General features: G+C 34.6%; 1 non-coding gene across 1 annotated transcript; it reads right to left on the bottom strand.

Moving 5' to 3' along the window:
- Nucleotides 1-21,673: 21,673 nt before the first annotated feature.
- On the bottom strand, nt 21,674-21,757 carry TRNAL-CAA (transfer RNA leucine (anticodon CAA)). Its single transcript has one exon. It is a non-coding gene; the product is annotated as a tRNA-Leu (tRNA).
- Nucleotides 21,758-25,770: the final 4,013 nt, after the last annotated feature.

Below are 25,770 nucleotides of genomic sequence, written 5' to 3'. Positions count from 1 at the left end.
AAATTACAAAGCAATATGTACGCCGAAATTATTGGAGATAATTGTACAAAAATAAATAAATAATAACAAACTTGACCTCGTGACCGATGAATGGTTTGAGATCAAAACAGTTGTTCAGAACAGTTGTTTGATGGGATTAAATTTGATTCAGATCAAATAAATACCAAAAGCTTGGTTCTGAGATAATTGGTACTTTAGAATCACGGATTGCTTTTGAAAAAGGTATGGAAATGGTTTGCAACAAGAGAATGGCTCGTAATAATGAAAAATAACTTGAAGCTATAATAATGATTAATTTGGACACAACTGGCTCGAATTGAGGAGTGGATAATGTTTATCTAAGCTAAATGGACTTCTAGAATAATCAGATTGGAATTTGTCGAATTGGAGAAATTGGACGTGTCAGAATCATTTTAAAATTTGAATACACGAGTTATCCGATGTAAGAAAAATCAAATGGCAATGGGGTGATTTCGAGTGAGAAAATTGAGGTTATAGGAAATCGTTTTGAACAAAATGAAAGTTGAGAGTTATGATTTGGATATCAACGAAGAAATTGAGATTGGTTTTGAAGGAAAAGGTGGTTTATGGCGGATGAAATCAATTTTGGGAAAGAAAAAAAAAGCTAACCAGAACAGTTGTTTGATGGAAATTATGATTTTGAGATCAATAATTACCAAAAGCTTGGTTCTGGGTATTTTAATTAATCGGAATCAACTAATAGATAACAAGTACGATTTAGAAATGGTAATGATTGAGTGTTCTGGTTTGTGAGCTAGAGTTTGAAGCAAATGAAGAAGATGCGAAAACAAAAGTAGAAAATATGAACCAAATGGAAGCATGAACATAAATAATTTATTTTGAAAACTGAAATATTTTTTCATTTTCTCTTTTTTTTTGTGCTGGCAAAAACGCCAACTTATTTTGACCATGAATGGTCTTATGGGCTATGTTGTACGTACAACATTATGTTATAGCCTCATACAATAAAATGCTCAGTAACATTTCTACAAGAGGGATATGAGTTTCCATGTCTAGACTCTTATTTTCATGACTCTCTTTCCGCATAATAAAAAGTATTTGTAAACTAGAGTCTAAATGAATAAACACGGTTAAGAAGTAAAAACCTCGTGACTTGTCTGGATGGTAGGACAACTGAAGTAGACTGATGACAAGTAGAATCATGGATTGCAAACTTGATCTTCTACTCGAGTTAACAAACTTCATAGTGATCATAGGCTCTGGAAAAACATGAGTTGTTGGAAGAATCATTAGAGGTACTTCTAGGGTGGATTCTCGATTAATCTCTTGATCTTGACTGCCCCCCAAACCATGATCATAGAAGTTTTCTTCATCACGACTGAGTTGCGACTTACAATCGTAGAAAATATCTTCTTTATTTTCCTGTGTTTCTGAAGCTGCTTCTTCTTCGATATCACAACTTTTGATAAGATCTTCTGATTTTAAAGACTTCACAAGAATGAGAGATTCTTCTAGAATAAATTCTTGTACCTCTTCCATTTGGATGCCCCCCGGGTTGGATACCTCATCCTCTTGACTAGATTCTGAATCATAGCTCCAAGAAACGTCTTCCTCATCTTCTTGAATTTCTACAGGTCCTTCGTGGATTCCCTCCGAGTTAGAAGTGCTTGATGGGTCATCATCCTCCTGGCTGAAATCCGAATTAAGGTCATGAGATATATCTTCCTCCTCTTCCTGGGCTTGTACCACTATCTTCTTGTTCATGTCAGGACTCCATGGAAATTTCATTGACTTTGGAGGATTTGCATCTATGGGAAATACTTCTAGAGCGGGTTCTCTCTTGATTGCTTCCTCTTTACTGCCCCCCGAATCAAGATCACTAGACACGGCATCATCCACTTCGTTGGACTCTGAGTCATAGCTCCTAGAAACATCTCATTCTTCTTCTTGAATCTCTATAGGAGTTTCGCGGATGCCCCCCGAGTTCGGAGTATCTGATAGGTCATCATCCTCCTGGCTGAAACCTGAATTGAGGTCATGAGATACATCTTCATCCTCGTCTTTGGTTTTCACAACTTCCTTCTCGTTCATGTCGAGGCTCCATAAACATCCCATTGACCTTTGGGGATTTGCATATATGGGCAGCACTTCTAGAGTGGGTTCTTGTTGAGTTGCTTCCTCTATGCTGCCCCCCAAATCAGATCACTAGACACGACATCACCCACTTCGTTGGATTCTGAGTCATAGCTCCTAAGAACATCTCCTTCTTCTTCTTGAATTTCTATAGGAGTTTCATGGATGCCCCCCGAATCAAGATCATTGGAAGCGGCGTCATCCTCTTGCATGGACCTAGAATCATAGTCATAGGGATTGTCTCCATCCTCTTGACTTTCTATCGCCGCCTCACTGTTAGGAAGCTTCGTTTCTGGAAGAGTCGGGCGTATGGAAAATTCTTCTAAGTGATGAAGTACTTCATCTTGGATGGCCCCGATACGGCCTTCAATGTAGACTCTGAGAGAAGCTGTTATATTAGCCCTCTGTTTCTCGAGTTGATCCAAAGATTGTTGATATGCATCGTCTATTGATCGCTCCTCCTTCATAAGTAATGATTCGATTTCTTCATCATCCTCAACAACTTGGATTGCCTCCATATTTACAACATGACTAGAATCCTCGAAAGAATTTTGGTCGAGGCTCATAGCGGAGCACTCAAACTTTTCATAGGTCTTATGCTCGACTGGTGCAATGATCGTACTTCTTTCGAAGCAAGATTGCCGACACGGACGATGAAAATGGAGGTTTTCATCCCTATAATTGCAAATATAATTATTTCGGCAATGAGGATTACTCATCCGTAGATGCTCCCATACTTCAATATAATCAGGACCATGTGGATTTTTATGGGACTCCTGGACTTGCTCCACGTAGCAACTATATTGATCATCATAGAATGACGCGGTTTGAACGTAAGCACAACACTTGCAGTCGATATTATATTCGTCGCTATGAATAAACTGAACATAGCCATCGTCGTAGCATCTAAAGACGGTGTACCAATGGACCCACAATCCAGTTGTACTTATTATAAAATGTCGATCTCGATTGAAACCACCAAAATACACCGGTATCGTAGCATCCCTTGCATTTTCGTATGCTGTCCTCGTCATGGTTCGATTGCTTTGCACCTATTGATATTCAGAGGCATTCTCCGTGGATAATAGAAAAAATGATTAAATCAAATTTATTACGAAAATAAAGCGAATAAAATTGCATAAAGTAAGAGCATGGAATAATAATAAACTATTGAAAAGCTGAGTGTGAGAGAAAAAAAAAACGTGTGTGACGGGTTCTGCAATTTTTGGCTAAGCTAAAACATAAGGTCCCACTAGGCGTGCCAAAAATTGTTAGCGTTAGCTAATAAATTTTGGTAAGGTAAAGTGGGATAATGAATGTGGAAAAAATTAAGAACATAAAAAACGAGTATAGACACAATTTTTGGTAGCTAAAAAAAAACAAAGGTCCCACTGGGCGTGCCAAAAATTGTTAGCGATATTTTCGAAATATGCTAATTCTCAACCTTGTCACGTGTGGTTAGGGTGCGGGCGTGCCAGAGGAATTATTCCTCAATTATGAAAAACGGTTACGTTTGTGAAATTGTGCGCCGAAAACATGAATCCTAAATCGAAGCGATTGGCGAGGGACGCAAGGATTGAAAAAGTCCCTCTTGGGACTCTCGCGCCGTTATAGAAACTTTGCGAGATAAATTGTTTTTATTTAAGCTAAGCGTATAAATTGAAGACGGAAAAATAAAGGAAATTAAAGTGCGAAATTGACACGAGATTTTGGGAAAATTGGTATTTTATTGATTGAATAAGTGTTTGAATACATATGTGCAAAGTAAGCATTAAAATGAAATGAATTACAATTGAGAAATCTCTATATTAAACATATAGGTAATCAATTGAATTAGAATAAACAAATCAATACAAAGAATTGAAATGCGATAAAATAAATTGAAATTCAACAACAAACTCGGAGCCACAATAGCTATCTCGGATTGACGTTGAATTTTGGTGTTGGTGCGAGGTTCTCGGAGAGCTGCAGACGGTCGGGCCCGTACGGTATGTGCTCTTGGCAATGACTAAACGTATAGTAGGCAAATGGGGCAGATTCAACCTTCAACTTCGGTAGGCTCGTTTGGATGCTTAAGAACACGGAATTGGACGAGTAAATAGGCTAAATTTAACTTCAGAAAGTGAGGAACAAACTTCTATATCGAAGGCTAAAACGGACTTTAAGTAGACGAAATTGGGAATTGAAAATAACTGGACGAATCTGGGAAATTCTGGTAACAGAGTATCTAAAAGAATTTGAGCTATAAAGATTGGCTTGTAACTATAGTTTCTGGGTACGGAATTGGGAAAATAAATACACCAGATCGAACTTCAGGATGTCAGGAACAACTTTGTCGAAGGGATCGAAAGCAGAAAATGACTTTAAATGGACGAAATCGGGCTTTGAAAATAAATGGACGAATCTGGAAAATTAATTTGAAAACAGAATTCTAGCTATGAATTGAGCAAATTAAAGACTTGGGAATGTTAAATTGAATTGAAAAAACTTGGAAAGAGGCTATTGGAACTAGAATTAAAGCTAGATCAAGCTAAAAGAAGGAATTGAAGCTAAGAAAAACGAAGAACGAAAAGGAAGAACTTAAAGAACTTAAAGAACTAAGAACAAAAGGAACTAGAGATTAAGCATTGGAGCTTTGAGAGGGGGTTTTTATTGTGTTGAGTGTGATTTTTTATGAAGGGGAGGGGGTCTATTTATAGTTTTTTGGAGTGGCATTTTGGTAATTATTTAGTGGCATTTTGGTAATTATTTATCAACTAACCCTTATTTTTCTCTCTAACCTTGCCCACTACCTTGCCACATCATCAACTTCCTCAACTTCCTCCAACTACCACTAACCTCCACTAACTTCCATGCCACATCACCCCACTACCTTGTGGTTAGAGAAAATCTTAAGGCTTGGGCCTAGATGTGGGGATGGGGCTAAGTGAAGGAAATTAGGGCTAAGGTATAGCAGCGGAAATATAAAATTTTTAGCCTATTTCCTTTTAACCATAGGATCCGTTAATCGTTATTTCATATAAAGAGGGATAAGAAGGAATACCTTTCGATGAACAATCTACCGTTGTTAAAGAAGCGCCCACAATTCTTTTCCGAGGTTCCAACCGCAAAGTAGAATACAGTGAGGTTAAGATAAAATCAACCCTTATGAGATGCAACCAAATTAGATTGCCTCTAATTAACCAACACAAGATCAAGGAGAAAGAGGGATGAATAAGATTAATCAATCGATGGAATGCCGTATGAATTCTTGTCCACGAACTAGGGGATGGGAATTCTTTTTCTCTCGCTAATTAGCAATTTCGAAAATCACTATAAGGGGGAAGGATAGGCTTAGTCGAAATTCCTATAGGGAGGGGGTATATATAGTTGCTTGTATCTAAACCCTAGTTAGATAGGAATAGGTTACTTAATAGGAATCCAATTCGGAATAGGATTCCTAATTATTATCTCACTATATATCTAATATATTTAGGATAATAATAAATAACCTAATTGGATAATAATAGGAGTATATTAATCTAATTAAAACTCCTAATTTAATTATCTCTTAATTAATTTAATTCATAATCCTAATCAAATTAGGATTAATGGAATAAAATTAATTCCTTATTTCTATATATAAATTTCGGCCCCCTCCATATATTTGGGCCTTACTGGGCTCAATTGGGGTTCCATATATTAATCATATCCATCTCTCTTTTGGTTCCAAGTCTTATGTGTGATCCATTAGGTCCTTACTACTTCTGGCCGTATGCAACTATTAAATTAATTTCTTCAAGAATTATATTTAATCCTTGCATAACGGAATGATGTACTGAGTATGTTATAGGCAAGTCTGTAATCATTCCCCCAGAGTCCGTTAAGAAGACAGGTTGATTCTGTCGTTAACCCTTCCATATTAGTTACGGTATAATACGATCCTTTATCAACTACATCCTTGAACTGAATCTTATGACTATGGGTAATGTCAAGTCACATATAGCGAGACGTTCGTTTTACTTGTTCTTGGCCGAGTCAACTCAAAAAGATAGGTTAAGTGAAATCTGTATTTCTACTCTTAAGCTATCACCTTGCAAGGGTTTAGAGTCGAGTCTTCCACAAGCGATCCTTGGATGTATCTCCCATTAATCGGGAGTGATAAATGCTCAATCCAATGTATAACTACCCTGAAATTACTTCCTGTGACACCCAACCTTTGCAGTTCACACCCCAGAGTCATCTCTGTTAAGGATCGTGGGACCGCATGATCAAAGTCTTAGATTCAGTAATTCAGGATGACCAATTAACATTCTTTTGAGTCTGAGGATTAGTTATACCTAGTAATACCAATGAGATGAATAGTTGACAAGGATGAATCTACCCATCCTGTTATCTCAAGTCGAATCCCTAATCCTAATGAACAACGTTTCACCGGATCTATGTAACTGTCCAGATATCTATATATATGAAGCTTGTGAGATCAGCTTTCTGTCGGACAGAAGACATTGTTACATACAAGTCTCAACTGTGATATATCAATCCTAAACATATCACTTGACTTGGGGTGGTTTTAAGTTTATTAGTTTATTATAAAGTTTTGTCTCACTTCATGCTTGTATGAACACTTTATAATCACTTTAAACAAACTTACGAATTTCCTTTTATTAGACTTTATTTAGTGCTTAAAAGGGATTGCCTTTATATAGTTATAAAACATATATCTCATTAAAACAAATGATATAAAGAACAATTAATTTACAATTAGTTTGTATCCCGCAACAATTGACTATAGGACACTAAACCCCAACATACTCCCACTTGGACTAAAGCCAATTGTTTCTAAAACTTATCCCAGTAGAAGTTAAATGACGATCATGTACTTTCTGGGTTAAAGGCTTTGTCAACGGATCTGCCACGTTGTCCTCTGTAGGTACTCTTTCTATTCTCACATCTCCTTTAGCCACAATCTCTCTAATGATGTGGTATCGCTTTAGGTAGTGCTTGGATGCATTATGAGACCGTGGTTCATTTGCTTGCGCAATGGCTCCATTGTTATCACAGTACAGAGTAATGGGATTGACAATGTCAGGCACCACTCCTAGTTCTGTAATGAACTTTCTAATCCAAACTGCTTCCTTTGCTGCTTCCGCAGCAGCGATGTACTCTGACTCGGTCGTAGAGAAAGCTACACTTCCCTGCTTGGAACTTTTCCAACTGACCGCGCCCCCATTTAGGATAAACAGGTATCCTGATTGGGATTTAAAATCATTCTCATCTGTGAGATGACTAGCGTCTGAAAATCCTTGTATTTTCAGATCTCCTTCTCCGTACACTAGGAACATATCTTTAGTCCTTCTCAAGTACTTAAGAATGTTCTTGACGGCAATCCAATGCTCGTCTCCCGGATTCCCTTGGTAACGACTCGTTACAGATAACGCGAACGCTACGTCAGGTCTAGTGCATAGCATAGCATACATAATCGAACCGATCGCGCTGGCGTACGGGACTACAGCCATGCGTCGTTTGTCATCATCAGTTTTAGGACATTGATGATTGTTTAACTTTACTCCATGTACCATGGGTAAGTTACCTCATTTCGATTCAAGCATGCTAAACCGATTTAGCACCTTTTCAATGTATGTAGCCTGTGAAAGACCAAGCAGTCTACGCGATCTATCTCTGTAGATCTTTATACCAAGTATATAGGCTGCTTCACCAAGGTCTTTCATTGAGAAGTTACCGGATAACCATATTTTCACCGATTGTAGTAGAGCAATGTCATTTCCCATTAATAGTATATCATCCACATATAGTATGAGAAATGCTATAGAGCTCCCACTTGCTTTCTTGTAAATGCAAGCTTCTTCGCAATTTTGTTCGAAACCAAATTGTTTTATGGTTTCGTCAAAACGCTTGTTCCAGCTTCTAGATGCTTGCTTGAGTCCATAAATGGATCTCTGAAGTTTGCAAACTTTATTTGCAACCTTTGATATGAAACCTTCAGGCTGCATCATGTATACATCCTCAAGCAGATTTCCATTTAGGAAAGCTGTTTTCACATCCATTTGCCAAATCTCATAATCAAAATGAGCGGCAATTGCAAGCATGATTCTGATTGATTTGGACATAGCAACAGGAGAGAAGGTTTCCTCATAATCAACACCTTGTTTCTGACGATATCCCTTCGCTACTAACCTAGCCTTGTAGGTGCTAACCTTTCCATCCATGTCAGTCTTCTTTGTGAAGATCCACCTGCACCCAATGGGTTTTATCCCTTCGGGTGGATCAACCAAAGTCCAAACTTGGTTAGTATACATGGAATCCATTTCAGAATCCATGGCCTCAAGCCATGCTTTAGAATCTGGACTAGTAAGAGCCTCTTCGTAGTTTTTGGGTTCGTCGTCTAACACGGGAACCTCGTCATCATCTCCCACTAGAAAACCATATCTAACTGGGAGTTCACGAACTCTTCGTGATCTACGAATAGGTGCCACTGGAGTCTCATCTAATGGGACTTCTTCGGGTACCTCAACCGCTTCTGTTGTTTCAGTCGTTGTTTCTTCCTCTTGAACTTCGTCGAGTTCAATCACGCTTCCCTTTTGTGTTTCTTCGAGAAACTCTTTCTCTAAGAAGGTTGCGTGTTTGGATACTATTACTTTCTGATCATCTGGATGATAGAAGTAATACCCTATGGTTTCCCTGGGATATCAAATGAAGAAACATTTATCAGATTTAGAATCTAATTTATCGGACGCAACGCGTTTGACATATGCTGAACAACCCCATACTCTCATGAATGAGAACACGGGTTTCTTACCAACGAACAATTCATATGGTGTGGAAACAGCGGATTTAGTTGGTACTCGGTTCAGGGTGAAGAGGGCAGTTTCTAAGGCATAGCCCCAGAACGTCTTTGGAAGTAAGGCCATGCTCATCATGGATCGTACCATATCTAATAGGGTACGGTTTCTCCTCTCGGATACACCATTGTGTTGTGGTGTATAGGGAGGTGTCCATTGTGAGCATATCCCACATCCAGTTAGATAATTCAGAAAATCATCAGAAAGATATTCACCACCTCGATCAGATAGAAGTGTTTTTATTTTCTTTCCTAATTGATTTTCCACTTCATTCTTGAAGCATTTGAACTTGTCAAAGGCTTCTGATTTGTGCCTCATCAAGTAGATATAACCATAGCGAGTATGATCATCTATGAAGCTAATGAAGTATCTGAATCCTCCTCTTGCTTGGACTGACATAGGACCACATACATCTGAATGAATGAGTCCTAGAGTGTCTGATACACGCTCACCTTTATTGCTAAAGGGTGTCTTTGTCATTTTACCTTTTAAACATGATTCGCATGTTTCCAATGATTCAGAATCGATTGGATCTATAAGCCCATCTGAATGTAGCTTTAGCATGCGTCTCTTGTTTATATGGCCTAAACGACAATGCCACAAGTAAGTTGAATTATCTAGCTTATGTCTTTTGGTATCAATTGCAAAAACAGGAGTTTTATCATCTAACACATAAATCCCATTTTGTGATATTCCTGAAAAATAAAAGATCGAATCTTTATAAAAATTGCAACTATTGTTCTTTATTGAAATATGAAAACCGTCGTCAACGAGACGGCTAATAGAAATAATGTTACGAGACATCTCAAGAACGTATAAACAATTCCTTAATTCTATTACAAGCCCAGAAGGCAAAAGTAAAACATAATCTCCAATTGCGAGGGCGGCAACTCTTGCTCCATTTCCCACTCGCAAGTTTATGCTTCCTTTCTTTAGTTCCTTAGTCTGTTTTAGCTCCTGCATATTTGTACAAATATGAGATCCACATCCGGTATCAAGTACCCAAGATTCAGACAATAAAACCGTATTTATTTCAATATAGAACATACCAGATGTAGAAGCACCGCCTTTTCCCTTCTTGAGGGTGGCTAGATACTCCTTGCAGTTTCTCTTCCAATGCACGTCTTTACCACAGAAGTGGCATTCTCCTTTGGGCTTCTTCACTTCCTTTCCCTTGGACACATCTCTCTTACCTTTCTTGGGATGTTTAGGATTGGGAAAATTCCCTTTCCTTTTCTTCGATCCCTCGATTACAAGAGCCGGTATGGCCTTGTCTTTCTTCATATTGGGCTCAACTGATTTGAGCATGTTTGCAAGCTCTTCAAGAGAGGTTTGCAAGTCATTCATTTGGTAGTTCATGATGAACTGTGAATAACTCTCTAGGAGGGACTGAAGAACCAAGTCGGTACTTAATTCGTTGTCCATCACAAATCCAATACTAGAAAGTTTGGTAATATAGCCTATCATCTTGACACAATGTGTCATGACAGATGTGCCCTCTTGCATCCTGCAACGATATAACAATTTTGATATCTCGTAGCGTTCGCACTTGGTTTGTTTCCTAAACAATTCCTTTAGGTGCATGATGATGGATTAGGCATTCATCTCCTCATGTTGCCTTTGTAATTCCGATGTCATCGATGCAAGTATGATGCAAGCGGCATGATCATCATCAGCCTTATGCTTCTGATAAGCATCAATTTCCTCGATGGGAGCATCATCTTCAGGGACAGGGGGTATCGATGTATTAAGTACATACCCAATTTTCTCGAACTTCAAAACAATTTTGAGGTTACGAAACCAGTCGGTGAAGTTTGAACCATTCAATTTGTTATCGGTAAGAATGTTTTGTAGATTGGTTTTAGTCATGATTTTAAGAGTGTGTGTTTAAACAAAACCTGAGAGTGAGAAAGAGTAAACGTATGTCATTCATTTGCTTTAAAGTATAACAATCTAAAATTATAGGCCTTTTAATTTATTTCAGATTGCTCCCACTATTTTGCCAAATTAATAACCCTCCATATTAATTCGAAGAATTTCACAAATCCTTTAGTGAGCTAGGATCCTAACTCCTGAGATTTCGCCTTGAGTTTGCTCAACAAGCTAGTCCCATTTGTTAGGTAGATTCATGTAATCAATCACATCTTGAATGTGACTCCTAGGTTATTGGGTTACTAACCACATTAGTAACTAATATGTTACTCATATTAATCCCAACCATATTGCCCATTAGTTTATGACAACATGAGTTTGCTCATCCAATTATCATAATCTAATTTAAGTATTACCCCATATTCATGAAAGAATAACTTTCGATAATTCAGGTGTTACCATAAGACCCCGAGCTTGAGTTTGCTCAACAACCCAAAGGCCCCCAGTACTGCCGGCTGAATTATAATATTAGGGAGGGGCAACCGATTTTAATAACTTGCTTATTTACTTAACTTTTTAACGAGGGATTTTATTTAAGTCTCATAATCTAACTTAGTCTTGATTTGCTTTAGCATACATCAGACATACATACATTCACATACATTGGCGTTATGGACATATCATCTAAATTATTCCGTCGAGCCAGAGACGGAATAAAAGGCCAAACCTAAGGAAATACTAACTATTACATATTTCTCTTTAGGTCCTCCGTCTTCTCCATGGCGCCTTGAAATTACATATTAATTTCTATACTACTATAAGAAAACTTCAATTGAATTGAAGGGAATCAGATGAGAGGAGAAATTACAATAGATAGTAGAAAGGCAGGACGCGCAGGCCCTATTTCAAAAATACCAAAAGACTAAAAGAGGGTCCAAATATGTCCATAACTCCAAACATGCATAGACTCAATTAAATAAATTTAATTGGTTGATTACATAACCGGCTTATGTAATATTTAGGTTAATCACATTAACTCGTCAAATTAACTTTCATCCAATTTTACTTCTAATCATTTTGTATCTTTATATTAATCCTTAGATTAATATAACCATATAAAACGTTGATTATGCACGTCCCAACTATTTTGATTTCAATTCATTTAACACTTTGATTTACATGTTGGTAAAAACAAACATTTAAACGAATTTTTCATTCGATAATCAAAACAGAAAACTATTAATTTCTGAAACATATATATACATTTAATACAAAACGATTTTAAACCATTTAAAATCAAGTGGGTATCGGGCCGGGCCCAAGAGCGGGCTGCTGCCGATTGGCAGCAGCCCTTAGGGCACGCGGGACGCTGCTGCCTTGCGGCAGCGGCGCCCCTGCGCCGCACGCGGCTGCTGCCGCGAGGCAGCAGCCGCGCGACAGCGGCCAGTCGCGCCGCGAGGCGCGACTCGGCTGCTGTCGTTATATATAAATTTTTTTTATTAAATATATATATATATATATGTATATATCAGTTCTAAAACAATTTTAAAACGATTTTCAGAAATAGGAAAAACTACAATAGATTTCCGTTTTATCATTTAGAATTAATAAAACTAATTTTATCAACCTAACTATAAAACTAATAGATTTTGTTATAATGATTATCAACCAAAATAATTAGGAACATAAGCATAATCAGTTTTAATTAACAATTAATCAAAACTTTATTTATCTTTAGAATTAATTAATCAAAACTATTTGTCAATTAATTCTAACCATAAATATTTATTCAATCCTATTGAAAACTTCTATATTTTCATATATGAAATAACGGATTTAACGATGGCTCTGATACCACTGAAGGAAATTAGGGCTAAGGTATAGCAGCGGAAATATAAAATTTTTAGCCTATTTCCTTTTAACCATAGGATCCGTTAATCGTTATTTCATATAAAGAGGGATAAGAAGGAATACCTTTCGATGAACAATCTACCGTTGTTAAAGAAGCGCCCACAATTCTTCTCCGAGGTTCCAACCGCAAAGTAGAATACGGCGAGGTTAAGATAAAATCAACCCTTATGAGATGCAACCAAATTAGATTGCCTCTAATTAACCAACACAAGATCAAGGAGAAAGAGGGATGAATAAGATTAATCAATCGATGGAATGCCGTATGAATTCTTGTCCACGAACTAGGGGATGGGAATTCTTTTTCTCTCTCTAATTAGCAATTTCGAAAATCACTATAAGGGGGAGGGATAGGCTTAGTCGAAATTCCTATAGGGAGGGGGTATATATAGTTGCTTGTATCTAAACCCTAGTTAGATAGGAATAGGTTACTTAATAGGAATCCAATTCGGAATAGGATTCCTAATTATTATCTCACTATATATCTAATATATTTAGGATAATAATAAATAACCTAATTGGATAATAATAGGAGTATATTAATCTAATTAAAACTCCTAATTTAATTATCTCTTAATTAATTTAATTCATAATCCTAATCAAATTAGATTAATGGAATAAAATTAATTCCTTATTTCTATATATAAATTTCGGCCCCCTCCATATATTTGGGCCTTACTGGGCTCAATTGGGGTTCCATATATTAATCATATCCATCTCTCTTTTGGTTCCAAGTCTTATGTGTGATCCATTAGGTCCTTACTACTTCTGGCCGTATGCAACTATTAAATTAATTTCTTCAAGAATTATATTTAATCCTTGCATAACGGAATGATGTACTGAGTATGTTATAGACAAGTCTGTAATCATTCCCCCAGAGTTCGTTAAGAAGACAGGTTGATTCTGTCGTTAACCCTTCCGTATTAGTTACGGTATAATACGATCCTTTATCAACTACATCCTTGAACTGAATCTTATGACTATGGGTAATGTCAAGTCACATATAGCGAGACGTTCGTTTTACTTGTTCTTGGCCGAGTCAACTCAAAAAGATAGGTTAAGTGAAATCTGTATTTCTACTCTTAAGCTATCACCTTGTAAGGGTTTAGAGTCGAGTCTTCCACAAGCGATCCTTGGATGTATCTCCCATTAATCGGGAGTGATAAATGCTCAATCCAATGTATAACTACCCTAAAATTACTTCCTGTGACACCCAACCTTTGCAGTTCACACCCCATAGTCATCTCTGTTAAGGATCGTGGGACCGCAGGATCAAAGTCTCACATTCAGTAATTCAGGATGACCAATTAACATTCTTTTGAGTCTGAGGATTAGTTATACCTAGTAATACCAATGAGATGAACAGTTGACAAGGATGAATCTACCCATCCTGTTATCTCAAGTCGGATCCCCAATCCTAATGAACAACGTTTCACCGGATCTATGTAACTGTCCAGATATCTATATATATGAAGCTTGTGAGATCAGCTTTCTGTCGAATAGAAGACATTGTTACATACAAGTCTCAACTGTGATATATCAATCCTAAACATATCACTTGACTTGGGGTGGTTTTAAGTTTATTAGTTTATTATAAAGTTTTGTCTCACTTCATGCTTGTATGAACACTTTATAATCACTTTAAACAAACTTACGGATTTCCTTTTATTAGACTTTATTTAGTGCTTAAAAGGGATTGCCTTTATATAGTTATAAAACATATATCTCATTAAAACAAATGATATAAAGAACAATTCATTTACAATAAGTTTGTATCCCGCAACAATTGACTATAGGACACTAAACCCCAACACTAAGCTTGTAGGCTAGCCCGTGGCTGTGTCCGGATGCGTTCTGAGAAATCGGTGATCGACAACGGGCTCCGGGCGAGAACTGACCTCTAGTTCACCGAGAGAAAGAACACGCCCCGCGTAAGTCTGGCTACGTCCTGCGTAGTGCAGCTTCTGAACCTGATGCGTCTTGTTGATGCGTTTTACGCGTGGCGTAAAGTAAGGTACGCCCCGCGTAGTGGAGCCTTTGAAGTGGAACGTCTTCGGATGGCTGGTATACGCTCCGCGTATAGGAAGGCACGCCCCGCGTGTTTGTGCTTCTGATCCTGGAGCGCCTTGTCGATGCGTTTTTACGCGTGGCGTATAGGAAGGCACGCCCCGTGTAATGGAGTCTCTGAAGTGGAACGTCTTCGGATGTGTGGTATACGCCCCGCGTATAGAAATGCACGCCTCGCGTACTTGAGGTGAGTTTACGAATGCATTTTTATTTTTATTTTACCATTTTTATTTTTCTAGAAGAATATAAACTATACCCTAAAATTAAACCCAAGCTTTCTATATACATAAAATAAAATTTATTTTATTTTGGGCCAACACTTTGAATAATCATCAGTAACATTAAAATCTCTTTAATTTCACGGGATAAATGCACTATTGGTCACTGAACTTATATGATTGTCTTTAAATAGTTACTTAACTTCAATTTGTCTTAATAAAATCACTCAACTTTGAGTTTTATCTCAATTAGGTCACTCCGCCGATTTCAGTAGTTGAAAAACATCGAAATAATAACATATATTACTTGTCAATATAAGCCAACTCACACCTCTGACCGAAACCAAATGTGATGGCCATATGTCCACTATTTTTATGCAAAAACACAATATTGTTTTTTTTCATATGGCGCATACGTAGATGTCATGTGTCTTTTCAGTCAAAGATCTGAGTTGACTCATACTGACATGTCACTGATAAGATACGAAAACAAATTGTCCATAATTATAAAATTAAGTTTGATATATGATTTTTCATGTAATTTTCTCTATTTTTTTCCATGTAAAACACATGAATGGAGACGTGAAATGAGAGAAATTAAACGAGAACTACAATGCTTAGAATGTAATAGACTTGGCCATGGGTCGGACTAGGTCAGGCTCAGGCCGGGCTAGGCAGACTTTTGTATAAAAGTCCTTAGCCCAAGTCCAGCTCAGCCCACTAGTAAGTTAGGCGGGCTCGGGCTTAAAAATCAAATCCCAAACCCGGCCCATGTAAACCCACCTAAACATATAAAAATAAGAGAAAAGTACAAAAATAAACCTTGTGGTTTGGGTCATTTTCAATCATATACTATGTGGTTTAAAAGTTTACAAACGGGTACATTGAGGTTGATTCCGTTAGCAAACATGGTCTAAAATGACTAACGGTGTTAAAAAAGATGAGGTGGCAGTCAAAGTCAAAAAATCTAAAGGGTATTTTTGTCCATTCATTTATTTTATATTTTATAATTTATTTATATTTTTAAAATTCTAAACTTTACCCACTAACCAATTGACACCTCACCGCTCCTCTCTCTCCTACGTCTTTATCGTCTTCTACGTTGGAATGGCTCCATTTCTATACACTCCTGAGAACTGAGACTGTAGGTGACTCAATTTCCAAATCTCTCCACTTCAACACCACCACATCCTCCTCCTCCGCCGCCACCCCCGATCACCACCACCACTTTTCCTAGATTCTCCATTTTTTCACCTCTACTATTCCTTAAGATCTTTCTCAGAACAAACTTTTCACAGAAAAAGAAATTTTTTTTCATCATCTGAAACAAATTTTCAAGATTTTCCTCTTGAATTAGTTGAAATTTGAAGCAAAAATTGGCTTATGTTGTTTTTAATTCCTCCTGTCTTAATAAATTAACTTCATCATCAGAAAGTTGTGTACTTTTTAATTGCAAAATTAAAAGTTGTATCCACACCGGAGAACTACGACTGCAGCGATATTGATGCACCAAAGATAATTCTCCGGTGGGACTCAACGGCGTCGGAGGAAGCTAGAGAGAGGATGATCTTTGAAGGCGACAGAGATGAACTGGATCGGTACTTAAAAGCAGTAGATGAACTTCAAAAGACCATGTCTTCCACTTCCATCGCCAACGATCAAGACAAAGTCAACTCCTCCACCATCGAGATCGTCATGGCTAGACTCGAAGATGAGTTCCGCAACATACTTCTCAACCACACAACTCCCGTCGAGTTAGACTCACTCGCCGCCCCGATCCCGACACATCAGTCGACTCTTCAATTAGAAGTGAATACGAAAAAGATGATCAAGTAGCCGATGACGATGTCCAACATCCAATCAAACGAGCAGATACAACGGCGAGTAACAGCTACCGATCCACCAACAGTATTAGCGAGATCGATCTTAACCGCCGGAAGCAGTTGCATGTGACCAGAAAAAGGAGAGGTTAGGGAGAGACGAGGGGAGAGATGGGAGAGAAAGAAGAGAGGTGAGATGTCAATGGTATATTGGGTGAGGTTTAAAATTATAAAATATAAAATAAATGAATGGACAAAAATACCCTTTAGATTTTTTGACTTTGACTGCCACCTCATCTTTTTTAACACCGTTAGTCATTTTAGACCTTGTTTGCTAACGGAATCAACCTCAAGGTACCAGTTTGTAAACTTTTAAACCACGTAGTATATGATTGAAAATGGTCCAAACCACAAGGTTTATTTTTGTACTTTTCCCTAAAATAATTTTTTAATTATAAAAATAATAATTTAATACTTAAAAATAAATATGTAATATATAAATCTATAAATATATAAAATTTATTACTTAATATTAATAGGCAGGTCGGGCTGGGCCGGTCCGTGCTACTTTTATTATTCCAAGCCCGCCCAAAAAATAGGCAGGCTTTAGCAGGCCTGGGCCGGACTTGGCCTAACAACAATTATCATTTATCCAAGCCCGACCAAAGGGACACGGGCCTAGGCGGACCGAGCGGGTACCCGGGCCCGTGGACAGGTCTGGACAGGTCTAGAATGTAATAACATTAATTGGAACCTTGTAGCATTTGTAGAAATCAGGGGAGGCCGCATAGGGCCTTCCGGTTAGGAGGGTCTCTGATAAAAAAAAATAATTTTTTCTTTATAAAATTCAAAATTAATTTCAAGAGAAAAATATAAAAATAAACCTTGTGGTTACATCTGTTTTCGAACAACACCCGTATGGTTTAAAAGTTTGCAAAATGGTACCTTGAGGTTCATTCCGTTAGCAAACACATACCAAATTAGTTAATGGTGTTAAAAGTCAAAGGGAAAAGAGTTAATTTAGTCTTTATATTTATTTATTTTATTAAATTAACCCATTTATTATCTAATTATCACAAACAAACCCCAAAATAAAAAATAAAAATCAATTCCACCATCTTCTCCATCTCTTTTTAATTTTTAATTTTTCTTCTCCTTTCTCTCTCCTCTTTTTCTCTCGTTTGTCTCTCTCCTCTTTCTTAATTTCTCTCTTAAAATCAATTGAATTTACTAATTCATCAAAAACAAAGTACACACCACACGAACTGAAAATCTTCCAATTTGATTCAGTAAAAGAACAACAAGCAGTTACAACATTTTCATACTCGCGCAAGGTTTTGAAAATGGCGGATGTTAGTGAGAAAATGGTAGCTGTGATCAGGGGGGAATCCAGCATGGGGGCACTGGGGGCAGTTGCCCCCACTGACATTTGTATTTTTTTTAAACTCAGGTATTAATTTTGAAGTTTTAGAGTTTTGCCCCCCTTCATTAATTGAGGCTTAAGGTTCACTGGTTTTATAATTGAGGATGAAGTATGGTTTTAAATTTAATATTTTCTTTTTCTTTTTTTAATTATGTTTTAAAGCAAAACAACGCCGTTTTAGTTAATTAGAACTATGTCATTTTATTTACAACAAAAAATAAAAAAAATAAAAAGTAAATATTTAAATGTAAAACTAAATAGGTCTTAAAACAAATCATCGGTCTCTCTTACTCTCTTTAATCTCTTTAGTTCTTCTTCCTCAATTCCTCTTTCTTTTTAATCTTAAATTGAAATCTCTAATCTTAAGTAAGATTAAATCAAAATCGGCAGCCAATCCCTCCGTAATTGGATCGTTGGTCCAGCACTCCATTTCCGATATTTGCCTCTCTGCTTTGATATTTTTTTGCTCCTACTTGAATTTTGATTTAATATTTCTGTTACTATTTTACTTGAGCTTTGATTTCTGATTTTTATAATTATTATTTTTTGAATAAAAATTATTTTAGTCGTATTGTTTGCCTTCATGGGAGAGAAATCCTGGATTCGCCTCTAGCTGTGATAATGGTTGGCGGACCAAGCAAAGGTAATTGAAATTCCCATTTTCTTATTATAGAGATTTCATTTTTGTGTTTGTAAAATTAAATTATCAATTTGTGGGTTCTACTGTAGGTACTAGATTTAGGCCTCTTTCATTCAATATTCCAAAACCTCTGTTTCCATTAGCAGGCCAACCTATGGTTCATCATCACATTTCTGCCTGTAAAAGGAATCGCATCAAATCAAAATCTCTTAATTTCTTTCCTTTTGTTCATTTCTTCTCATAATTGCTTTGTGTTTGCATTAGATACCTAATTTAGCTGGGATTTTTCTGCTGAGGAAGCGGAAGATTTTCAGTTCGTGTGGTTTGTACTTCTTTGTTTTTGATGGATTAGCAAAATTCAATTGATTTTAGAAAAAAATTAAGAAAGAGGAGAGAGACAAGAGAGAGAAAAAGAGGAGAGAGAAATGAGAAGAAAAATAAAAAATTAAAAAGAGATGGAGAAGATGATGTAATTAATTTTTATTTTTTATTTTGGGGTTTGTTTGTGATAATTAGATAATAAAAGGGTTAATTTAATAAAATAAATAAATATAAGGACTAAATTAACTCTTTTCCTTTTGACTTTTAACACCGTTAGTCAATTTGGTATGTGTTTGCTAACGGAATGAACCTCAATGTACCATTTTGCAAACTTTTAAACCACATGGGTGTTGTTCGAAAACAGGTGTAACCACAAGATTTATTTTTGTACTTTTCCCTAATTTCAATTATAATACAATTATACAAATTGTCTTTTTTTTAGTCACCGTCTCTTAACAACAATAGCATAACAAGAGTCTTCAAAATTTATTATAACTTTTCTCTCAACATTAATAGAAATGCGTTATAAATTTTGCTATATGATTATTGGGAAAAACAAATTCCGCATCTGCTTACAAAATATAATAATTTTAAAGTTAAGATTTACTAGACAATACTAGTAAAAATGTTCATGATTTACTCGATTGTTTGTATGTAGTGATAAATATTGTTTTTGCTACAAATTTGAAGTACAATCACATCATGAAAGCAAGACGAAGACTTTTTTTTGAGTTAATTGAAGTTTTTGTAATAATAATAAAATTAGGGATAAGATGCAAAAATACTCATAACGTTTATATCTAGGAACAATTTTATCTATAATGTCTAAAATGATGCAATTTTACCCTTAACGTTGACAAGTTGGGTCAATTGGAAAAATTATTTATCAAAGTGTATTATCGGTCATGAATATTGTCATATACACTTCATATGTGCGTTATTTTATCACTTATTAGTAACAGACCATAAATATATGATTAAATGTGAAAAAAGTTTTAAGAAATTAAAAAACTATACTGTATTTGGATTAAAAAAATTCAAATATTTCACCGAATTTAAAAATATTAATTTCCAATTGTATTATTAAATCATCAAAAATATAATATTTTTTTAGAATCAACTTACGTGCAATTGGTGCAGAATAAAGAATAAAATATCCGTATTTTATAATAATGTCTGAAATTGACACAACTTGCTAACGTTAGGGGTAAAATTGCTTTTGGCTGTCAATGTTAGATGTAAAATTACTCCTGCATGTAAACGTTAGAGTTATTTTTGCACCTTATTCCGCAAAATTATAAAGACAAAAACCGCGAGCTGCACTTAGAAATATTGTAATTTAAACACTAATTTTGCAACTTTATTTTATGGGATAAGGTTCAAATTTGTCCTCAACGTCTTTATGGAAAGCATATATATATATATATATATATTTAACGTATGAAATTGTGCAATTTTAACTCCAACATTACCAAACAAGATCAATTTTGCCCCAACCTAAAAGAAATTTTGAACGGATTGATTAGAAAGCTATTTGACTGTCAAATAGAATTTTTCAAGCAAGTTTGTCGATAAAATAAAACAAATTATGTGTTTTGATCGGTTGCTATACATACTTTAATAACATAGCAAACATTTTAGACTGTTGTTTGTGATTAACATGTATCTGCCAAACTTAAATATTGACATTTCAGTAGATTATTCATAACTATGTTAGTAACAAAATAAATAATTAATATTTGAACGGTATGATATGACAATTAAATAACGAAGTTAAATAATTTTATTAAAAAATGTAAAAATTGATCAATTTTCACAATAATGTTGTCAAACAAGATCAATTTTGCCCCCACCCAAAAGAAAATTTGAATTCATTGATTTGACAGTTCTTTGACTGTCAAATAAAATTTTTTCAAATAAGTTTGCCGATAAAATAAAAGAATTATGTGTTTTGACTGGTTATAGCTATTTTAATGACATAGCAAATATTTTAAACTGTTGTTTGTGATTAACTTTGTATCTGACAAACTTAAATATTGACATTTCGGTAGACTATTTGTAATTGTGTTAGTAACAAAATAAATAATTAATATTCGAAAGGTCTGACATGACAAAAAAATAACGAAGTCAAATAATTTTATTAAGAAAGGTAAAAATTGACCAGTCAAAATAGATTTTAGCATCTTTTTATAAAGGTAAAACTGTATATTTATCTTTAACATATAAAATGGTGCAATTTTAACCATAACTTTGCCAAACAAGATCAATTTTGTCTCCACCCAAAAGTAAATTTGAACTGACTGATTTGACTGTCAAATAGAATTTTTCAAACAAGTTTATCGCTAAAATAAAATAATTATGTGTTTTGTCCGGTTGTTATTTGTGATTAACTTGTACAAACTTAAATATTGACATTTCGGTAGATTACATTACTAACAAAAATAAATTGTCAGAAGTGGGATTTGAACCCACGCCCTCGTAAGAGGACCAGAACTTGAGTCTGGCGCCTTAGACCACTCGGCCATCCTGACTTTATATTATATTCATACGCCTCACCATAGGTGACGGCGTGATAGTCGTGCGCCCCGGTATCGCGAAACCCGAATTAAAAACAAATAAAAACGATTTAAAAAAATGTATAAAAATCATCCAAATCAAACGAAATTACGCATCATAAGTCCATTTCCTTTGCCGCCCCTCTCCCGATCCATGTTTTTCGTAAATAAATTAGTCCGAATTAGATTAAAGAGAGTTTAGGTTGTTTGAGAGGATTTGAGAATTCCGAAATTTGATAAAAGGGTATTTCAGTCTTTTTTCGAGGCTAAGTGTGGGAAATTGTGGCTGGATATAGTAATCCACTATATATATGGAAATAATATTAGATATTATTTACATTTATAACACGTATATAATATGCATAATGTGTAATTAATCAAATAAAGATATGATTAATATACATAATTTAGGGTTAATTAAATTTATTTTGGTAAATATGATAGGATTTAATTAAGGCAAAATTAAGGAAAATTTAATCCCTAAAATCAAGCCGTTGTGGCCCCACCCCTGATCCCACTAGGTATAGGATTTATTTTCTTTCCTAATTAATTAATGGTTAATTAAAATATATAAGGAAAGAGATAAAATCTTAAAGGATTAAAAAAGTGGGTATCTCCATTATATATAGATTGAGTTTTCTTTTCACAGATTTAAGAAAAGAAAAAGCGCTCTCTCGGTTCTTCATCCTAGAAATAAAACTGTTCCGACACTTGCAGATTTTGGACAAGAAAGATTGATTTGGTACAAGGATTTGATTCCTATGATAGCAAGAATCTATTTCTATTCTACAAGTGATAAAGTAGTGAATCTTTAAAACTATACAAGAATGTTAAGGTAATTTAAATTTATCATATTGTAAATTTTAGTGATTTTGTAATTAGTATAATATTGAATATTACCTATTAAAAATCAATTTGTGAAATTAGATTTTACAAAAGGGATAAAATCAAGATTTAAATTTAAAAGTGTATTTGGATAAAGAAAATACACTATGTCATTCGGAAAATTATTAGAAGCATCTGATTCTTCATGTCAAATAGAGGATCTTCCATACATATTTTGTCATATGTAACATGGATCCACACATATTATAATAGGTCTTACTATTTTAATTATTAAGCAATCCTTAATATAAAAACTTGTGTCATTCGGCCCCTATAGTTGAATTTGACCCAAATGTGTTTTATATAATTTTAAGTATATCATTGGATAATATGACATTAAATTTGATATAAGTATTATATATAAGTTTTGATAAATATATTAGTGGTGAAGCTCTTAGCCTAATGGTTGAGAGCTTACCTATGCATTGGGAGGTTATGGGTTCGAATCACATCTGAGTTTGGTGGGGATTTTTCTTTCTTTTTAAAAAAATAATAAAAAATATATAGTTTATAAAACAAGTAAAATGTTTTATAGGCTAAGGCCATTTATTAACCCTTTAATTAAAATGTAATATTGGATATTACATATCCTAATTGGACCGGACTCATTAAATTATCCCAAGTTAATCTAAGTCACAGTCCATGGAATTTATGCTAGACATAATTACAAGTGTAAGTCCTAGAATGAAATATTTTGTTAATTGGATTATGGAAAAGATTAAAATCAATGTTTTGGTTTAAGTTTATAACTCACGAGTAGTTAGAAGGAAATTGAACTTGGAATTTTACTGCACGGACAATTCTAGTGTAATAATTGAATCATTTATTGAATAAATAAAATCATTAGATGATATATGATTCAATTTTATGCAATTTTATAGTTAAATAGGTCATGAATTATTATATGTAATTGAAACATTTTTTATACATGTTTAGATTGTTTGTAAATATGATTTATATGGGTTATTTATCTAGTATTAATCTTTGTGTTGTAATTTTATGAATACAACATGCGTGTCATTTTATAAATACAATATGCGTGTCATTTTATTTATTTTTTTTTGTAATTTTAGAATAAGTTTATTTTATATAATTCAAAGAACACAAAGAAGCCCACGCGGAGGCCTAGACTTCGAGTTGGAGCCTAGAAGCCCAAAAGATTATTTCTATTGTAATTTTAGAAATTTCAATAGGTTATACTAAGAAGACTATGTAGAATCATTTTATATTTCTCTTATTTACGCTTTGAGGATGCATGTCCATTTCACTCACTAGAAATGTTTAGATCAATGGGCCATGTAAAACTGTTTTAGGATCCGCTTTAATTAACTAAATTAATAATCCCTCAATAGTAAGTCATATGTGCTTTCCACAAACGAACCTTATCAAGACACCGATTATTTAAATGTAGGTCATGCCAAGACCGGGTGCGTTGGATCATTTTGTGAAGCAAGGGTTAAGGTATCAGATACGTTTAACATCATGTTGGTAGTTTCGATTTAACGTGGACCCCAGGCAGACCCTGGTCTTAAGCAATTGGCACTTTTCTTAGAGTGCTTAGGCCCCAAGATCTGCTTGGGGTCTACGTTAAGTCGAAACCACCAACCTGATGTTAAACGTATCCGATACCTTAGCTCTTGCCTCACAAAGATGATCCAACGCACCCGGCTTTGGCACGGCCTATATTTAAATAATCGATGTCTTGATAAGGTTCGTTTATGGAAAGCACTTATAACTTACTATTGAGGGATTATTAATTTTGTTAATCAAAGCGGCTCCTATGACGGCTTTACATGGATATAAAACATTCTAGCGAGTGAAATGTGCATGCACCTGAAAGCGTAAATAACAAAAAAAAATGATTCTACGTGGGCTTCCTAGTAAAACCTATTGAAATTTCTAAAATTTACAATAGAAATGATCTTCTGGGCTTTTGGACTCCAACTTCAAGTTTGGGCCTTCTTGTGGGATTCCTTGTCTTTTATGAATTACATTTAAAATTTATTCCAAAATTACAAAGAAATGAAAAATGACACACGTCGTATTTGTAAAATCACAACCGAACAATTATTATTAGATAAATAAGCTCATGTAAATCATATTTACAAACAATCTAAGCATGTATTATATAAAAACGTTTTAGTCACATATAATTCTTCATGACTAATTTAACTATGAAATTTCCTAAATTTGAATTCTAAATCATCCAACGATGTACTTATCCAATGAATTATTCAATTATACCACTAGAACTTTCTATGTCTAAGAAAATTTCTATTTCAATTTCCTTTTAACTACTCGTGAGTTGTAAAACTTAAAACCAAAACTATTGATTTTAATCTTATTCATTTTTCTAATCCAATTTAACAAAATATTTCATTTCAGGACTTATACTTGTATTATGTCTAACATAGATTTCATGGATTTTGACTTAAATTAACTTGGAATAATTAAGTGTGTCCGACCTAATTAGGATATGTAATATCCAATATTACATTTAATTAAAGAGAAATTTACACATACATTCATATTTCAAAAACTATTTTCAATTATGTCAAGTTCTAATTTTCAATTATGTCAAACTAATAAAATCATTAATTTTAATCTATTTTAAGAATTGGAGTTTATAAATTAAGGGTCTAGGATATATTGTCTATGGTTTAGAATTTATGAATTGCAGTTTTGAATTTTTAAATTAGGATGTAAAAACATACTTTGTTCGTTATATATAGAAAATAATGACATATTCAGAATTAAGTTTGATAATCTAATTTAGTTGTAATTTTGTAGTTAATTATGATATTCCTGTAAATAACCCTTAATTAAAAGTTTAATTTATGAGTCTAGCCCATTAAAACAATTTATTTCATAAAACATTATATATAATATATATATATATATATATATTATATATAATGTTTTATGAAATAAATTGTTTTAATGGGCTAGACTCATAAATTAAACTTTTAATTAAGGGTTATTTACAGGAATATAATAATATATATATATATATATACATATATATATATATGGCAAATGATATATACAGCCTTAGGGCTGTATATAACCATTAATTATTCTTATATTTTCAATAAGAAAAAAGT

The sequence above is a fragment of the Euphorbia lathyris genome, chromosome 3 (assembly GCF_963576675.1).
Source record: "Euphorbia lathyris chromosome 3, ddEupLath1.1, whole genome shotgun sequence".
Classification (NCBI taxonomy): Eukaryota; Viridiplantae; Streptophyta; class Magnoliopsida; order Malpighiales; family Euphorbiaceae; genus Euphorbia; species Euphorbia lathyris.
Note: the sequence above shows the minus strand (reverse complement) of the source record. Positions and strands in the feature narration are given on the sequence as shown.